The sequence below is a fragment of the Mesoplodon densirostris genome, chromosome 17 (assembly GCF_025265405.1).
Source record: "Mesoplodon densirostris isolate mMesDen1 chromosome 17, mMesDen1 primary haplotype, whole genome shotgun sequence".
Lineage (NCBI taxonomy): Eukaryota > Metazoa > Chordata > Mammalia > Artiodactyla > Ziphiidae > Mesoplodon > Mesoplodon densirostris.
This window is the reverse complement of record NC_082677.1, coordinates 66,791,604-66,797,537: the sequence shown is the minus strand read 5'-3', so window position 1 is coordinate 66,797,537 and position 5,934 is coordinate 66,791,604.

The following is a 5,934-nucleotide window of genomic DNA, read 5'->3' as shown; positions in this document are numbered from 1 at the left end:
TATGCCCAGATGTGGAATTGCTGGATATGGTAGTTCTCTTTTTAATTTTCAAGGAAACACCATCATGTTTTCCACAGTGTGGAAGCAGCTGCAACATTCCACCAACAGTGCAATTTCTCCACATCCTTGCCAATACTTTTTATTTTCTGTTTTTTGGATAATAGCTATTTGAATGGGTGTGAAGCCCTTAATGTTTCGTTTTTGTTTTTGTTTTTGTTTTTGTTTTGCGGTACGCGGGCCTCTCTCTGTTGTGGCCTCTTCCGTTGCGGAGCACAGGCTCCAGATGCGCAGGCTCAGTGGCCATGGCTCACGGGCCCAGCCGCTCCGCGGCATGTGGGATCCTCCCGGACCGGGGCACGAACCCGTGTCCCCTGCATCGGCAGGCGGACTCTCAGCCACTGCGCCACCAGGGAAGCCCCTTAATGTATTTTTAAGTCACGGCTGGGATTTGGTTTTGCTGGGTAAGCTTTTACACAGCATCTCCGTATTAGTTCTCCTCTTCATGGCCACGTCCATGGTCATGGTTAGAACACAGCTTAGCCTTTGAGTGCTGCTGCTCAGTACTTCTGTATAGTATTGGTTTCGCCTTTTCTTTCTCTTGAAGTCCTTGGTATCAGTTTATTCAGAATTGCTTTTGAGTGATCATAGATCCCATCTTTTGGGGTTTATTATTTACTTGTTTTGGAGTTTACTGTATATACATACATTTCTACCCCATTAGTCAAGAGGATGTGTTCTGCTTACTTGTTTATTCTACAGTCTGTTGAAAACTTTAAGGTAGGTCTGTAACATTCCCATTATACTCAACGGTGATGCTCTTTCTATGTCTGGTTGATGTTAAAGCTGATACAGCTGGTACTACAGGACCTGTTGCTAAAGCACTGAAAACTATGTCCTTACTGGCTGATAAATAGACATTACCTTGTAACCCTGAGCACCTCCCTACCACCTTGGGATCATATAAAGCGTTAATGGCTGATGGTGAAGGGGGCCTCCAGGCCTGAGCTTACTTAGAAGGGCCTTTGAGCTCTTAAAATTCTTCTCGAATAAGAAGCCCCACATTTTCATTTTCCACGGGGCTCTGAAAATTATGTAGGCAGTACTGAACAGATCATGTAGATAATGGCAAATTACATAGCCAGTCCTCAACAGAATCATTGCCCTTTTAGACACTGGACCTTTTTCCCAAGTGGAAAGGGATTCTACCTTAAGGTTTCCACCAGGAACAATGTAGGGGAGGCCACGCCAGTCCTCTTTGTGCTAACCACAGATTCTCTTTGGCGCTGTTCCTCTGCCATTCATCCTGGCCCACATTCTTCTGGAGCCTAAGCCTGGAAAAAGGCATTTAGAGATCAACATTTTTCTGCTATGAGAAATTTTATACTTTTAAGAAGCATAACCCTTTTCTAGGCTCAATTTTTACCCCTGATTCTCATTTCTTTCATTGTCGACTTTATCCCCCTATCTGTTTAAACTCTGTGTTTGTATTCTTATTACTATATTTCCTAGAAAAACTGTGTAAATTTTGCTAAATAAATCTTTTCCAAAGGAAACTGGCTTTTAGGTCATATTTCAGCTAGTCAGTTTTAACCAGGTAGACATTTTAAAATCATGCAGAATTCCTGCCTAATTTCTGCTTTATTGGCTCATTGAAAAGCCTTACCTACAATGGAAATAATTGAGGAGAAAGATCTAGTTACTTCCTCAGATATATTCTTGATACACAAGTCCCATGTGAGCATGTTTGGAGAGATAAGTTATCTAGGAGTACATCTCTATTTGTGTTTCTGTAGCTCATCTGTGACATGAACTTTAACTCACTTATCTTGCAGGAATATTGTGGGAATTCATTTGATAAGGTCAGAATCGTTTCAACAACAGCATTTTTAAACCAAACAATTATGATTATGCATTCATTGTGATTATATACGATCATTATTTGATTACATCTAGTATAGAAATAATAACAGGTTGTTGAGATTCAGTGATACTAGACAATTTTCACTCCACATCAGTTGCCAGCTCTCTTTTATTAAATGATGACATGACAAGCTTAGACTTTGTAATACAAACTGCTACAAAGAATATTAACAAAATTCTGAACTGCACATTACAAAACGAAAAATGAGATGAACAAACATCATTTGCCTTTTTGGTGTCAGTCAACCTTTGTAGTTTATGAACGGTGTTCACAAATTAGAGCAAAACTGCTGGTGATGAGCAGTTAAAAGGGAGGGAAAATCTGAGGCTAATTCAAAAATAGAGAGAGCTTGGTATGAAAATATCTCCTTAGCCTTGGGGTAGGGAGTTTCATCTCGCAATCTGAACCCTCTCTGGGTGCATAGTAAACAGCTCTGACAACAATTTCTTGAAACATTTTATCATTATTTATTTTTTAAAATTAATTAATTAATTAATTAATTAATTAATGGCTGCGTTGGGTCTTCGTTGCTGCACGATGGCTTTCTTTAGTTGCGTCGAGCGAGGGCTATTCTTCGTTGCGGTGTGCAGGCTTCTCATTGCAGTGGCTTCTCTTGTTGCAGAGCACGGGCTCTAGGTGTGCAGGCTTTAGTAGTTACGGCACGCTGGCTCAGTAGCTGTGGCACACGGGCTCTAGAGCGCAGGCTCAGTAGTTGTGGCGCGCAGGCTTTGTTGCTCCGCGGCATGTGGAATCTTCCCGGACCAGGGCTCAAACCCGTGTCCCTTGCATTTGCAGGTGGATTCTTAACCACTGTGCCACCAGGGAAGCCCTATAAGTGTTTTTTTTTTAAAGTATATATTCTGAATACTAGACTGTAGTAATCAGGACAGTGTGGTATTGGCAAAAGAACAAAGAGATCAGTGGAACAGAATAGAGAGCCCAGAAATTGACTCCCATAAATATAGTCAGCTCATCTTTGACAAAGGAGCAAAGGCAATACAATGGAGCAAAGATTATCCGGAGCCAGTATGAACCAGTAGCACCCCACCTTAATGTGTGTATCTATCTAGTCTCATCTACTTATCAATCATCTATCTAATCTATCTCTATTAAAACCCACGAGTTCACACTATACCTCCAAATCCAACCCAATACCACAGGGTTTATTCTAAAACCCTCCTTTCTATATTTGTAATTCCCTTCTCTGACAGTGAAAAACCTGGTTTTCATTATCAAGAATATATTACTTATTTGTTCAATCCTGGAATACACAGAAAGTCATCTCAGAATTGCTGACTGATACATCTTAAAAAAAAAAAAAGCCTACTTGTTCACATCTCTTTTTTTTTTTCTTAAGGGTTCTTTTTGTCTTTAACCTAATGGTATACATTCCAAACACTGTGTTCAAAGGGTACTGGGTTTAGTTCATTTTATTTCCCCCCTTCAGTGTGGTTATATTATTCATTTGAAATAGAGTTCTGTCTATTGGTTTCTGTTTGTATTCCATTTTAGGGTTTTTCTCCATTCTTGTTGATTTTATTTCTTTTCTCTTTGTTGAGATTTTTAAAAATATGTGAAACATTAACATAAAAAGTCAGAATTGCACAAAAAAGTACATTCAGGGCTTCCCTGGTGGCGCAGTGGTTGAGAGTCCGCCTGCCGATGCAGGGGACACGGGTTCATGCCCCGGTCCGGGAAGATCCCACATGCCGTGGAGCGGCTGGGCCCGTGAGCTATGGCCGCTGAGCCTGCGCGTCCGGAGCCTGTGCTCCGCAACGGGAGAGGCCACGACAGTGAGAGGCCCGCGTACCGCAAAAAAAAAAAAAAAAAAGTATATTCAGAGAAGTGTCCCTGACTCCATGTTTCCCCATTTCTTCTCTCCTTCCTACCTTATTCCCACTGACCCCTTGAAGGTAACCAAACTTACAAATCTCTGTTTTATCCTTCTTATGTTTGTTTTTGAACAAGCACGCAGATACTAGTATACTTTCTTATTTTCCCTTGTTTCTTACACAAAGGCAGCATACTTTAGATACTCTTTTTGTTTTATTTAAACAATAAATCCTGAAAATTATTTCACATTAGTTGATCGACATCTTTCTCATTCATTTTTACAGTTGAATAATATCTCATTGTGTGTATGTACCATATTTTACCAGTCTCCAATATTGATATTTTCCAAAATTTTACTATTGCAAGTAATGCTGCAATGAATACCCTTGGGTGTAGTAGTTTATTATCATTTGAGGTGTATTTTTCAGTGTAAAGTCCTAGTAGTGGGACTGCTGGTTCGAAAGGTAAATGCATATGTAGTTTCATTAGATTTTGCCAAATTCCTCTCCATAATGGTTATATCACTTTGTTCTTCTATCAGCCACGTGTGTGAGTGCCTGTTTCTCCACAGCCTTTCCAATAGTGTTATGCTTTGTAATTTTTCCCAGTCTGATTGATGAGAAATTGTATATCAGTGTAGTTTTAATTTGCACCTACTTTATTATAAATGAGGCCAAACATCTTTTCATATGTTTACTGATCATTTTATATCTTTTCTGTGAATTGTTTGGTCATGAATTTTGTCCATTTTCCTATTGGGTGTTTGGTCTTTTTCCCCTTAAAATTTAAAAGTGGAGAAATTTTAAGGGCCTGCAGTTTGCCAAACTGCTGGGAATGAAAGTTTAAGTGCTTGGTACTCAAAATCTGTGCATCAGCAGCATCTGCTTGGGTAAGGAATTTGACATCAGTGGGGAGCTTGTTAGAACTGTTGATTTTGGGTAACACACCTGATCTTCTGAATCAGAATCTGCACTTTAACAAGATCCCCAGGTGATTTTTATGCATACTAAAGTTTGAGAAGCCCTGGTCTCAATGATCTCTTAAAGACCTCATATTTCATCTCCACTAGGAATCTCTCCTGAAAAGATAAAAGTGAAAGGGGGTTATATTCCTCCAGTACCATTAGCCCTAAGTGGTATCTGTAAACTTACTAGATTTGTTAGATTAATTGCGTACCTTTCCCCCAGATGCTCTTCCTTGAAGGGCTGTGTCTTCTATTTATATTACCTAGTGGAATTTTAAAATGCTGGTTTTTCTAAAATTAATCAACCAGTGTTTTTAGAAAACAAGCATTATGAGAAACATTTAGACAATGAAGCACAGTATGATAGTTCTTAAAAAAAATTAAACATAAAATTATTATGTGATCCAGCAACTCCACTTCTAGGTATATACCCAAAACAACTGAAAGCAGAGACAGAAAAGATATTTGCACACCCATGTACACAGCAGCATTACTTACAATAGCCAAGAGGTGGGAACAACCCAAGTGTCCATTGATGGATGAACTGATAAAAATAACAAGTGATACACACACACACACACACATACACAATGGAATACTGTTCAGCCTTAAAAAAGGAGAAAATTCTGACACATGCTAAGTGAAATAAGCTAGACACAAAAGGACAGATATTGTATGATTCCACTTATATGAGGTACTTAGAGTAGTCAAATTCAAAGAGACAGAAAACAGAATGGTGGTTGCCAGGTACTGAGGGTAGGGGGAAGGAATAGGTACAGAGTTTCAGTTCAGGATGATGAGAAAGTCCTGGAGGTGGATGGTGGTGATGGTTACACAACAATGTGAATTACTTAATGCCACTGAGCTGTACACTTAAAAACAGTTAAAATAGTAAACTTTACATTATGTATAGTTTACGAAAATAAAAAGGAACCCAAATCTTTTCACCATTAGATTGTAAGAAACTTCAGAATTTTATTGTTATAAAATTTGATGCCTAGTAATGCCTTGTATACAAAAGGATTCAACATATTTTTTAAATAAAATAAAGAGTTCAGCTTTCATAGGAAAAAAATGAAGTACAAAATTAAAAGATGCTTATTTTAAAAAATTCAATCAATGCAAAAATAAGGAATGAAAGCTCCCTCTGCCCTTCCCCGGATGCTAACACAGGACTGACTGCTCTTTACAGGTTACTTTTTATTTAGGCTAAAAA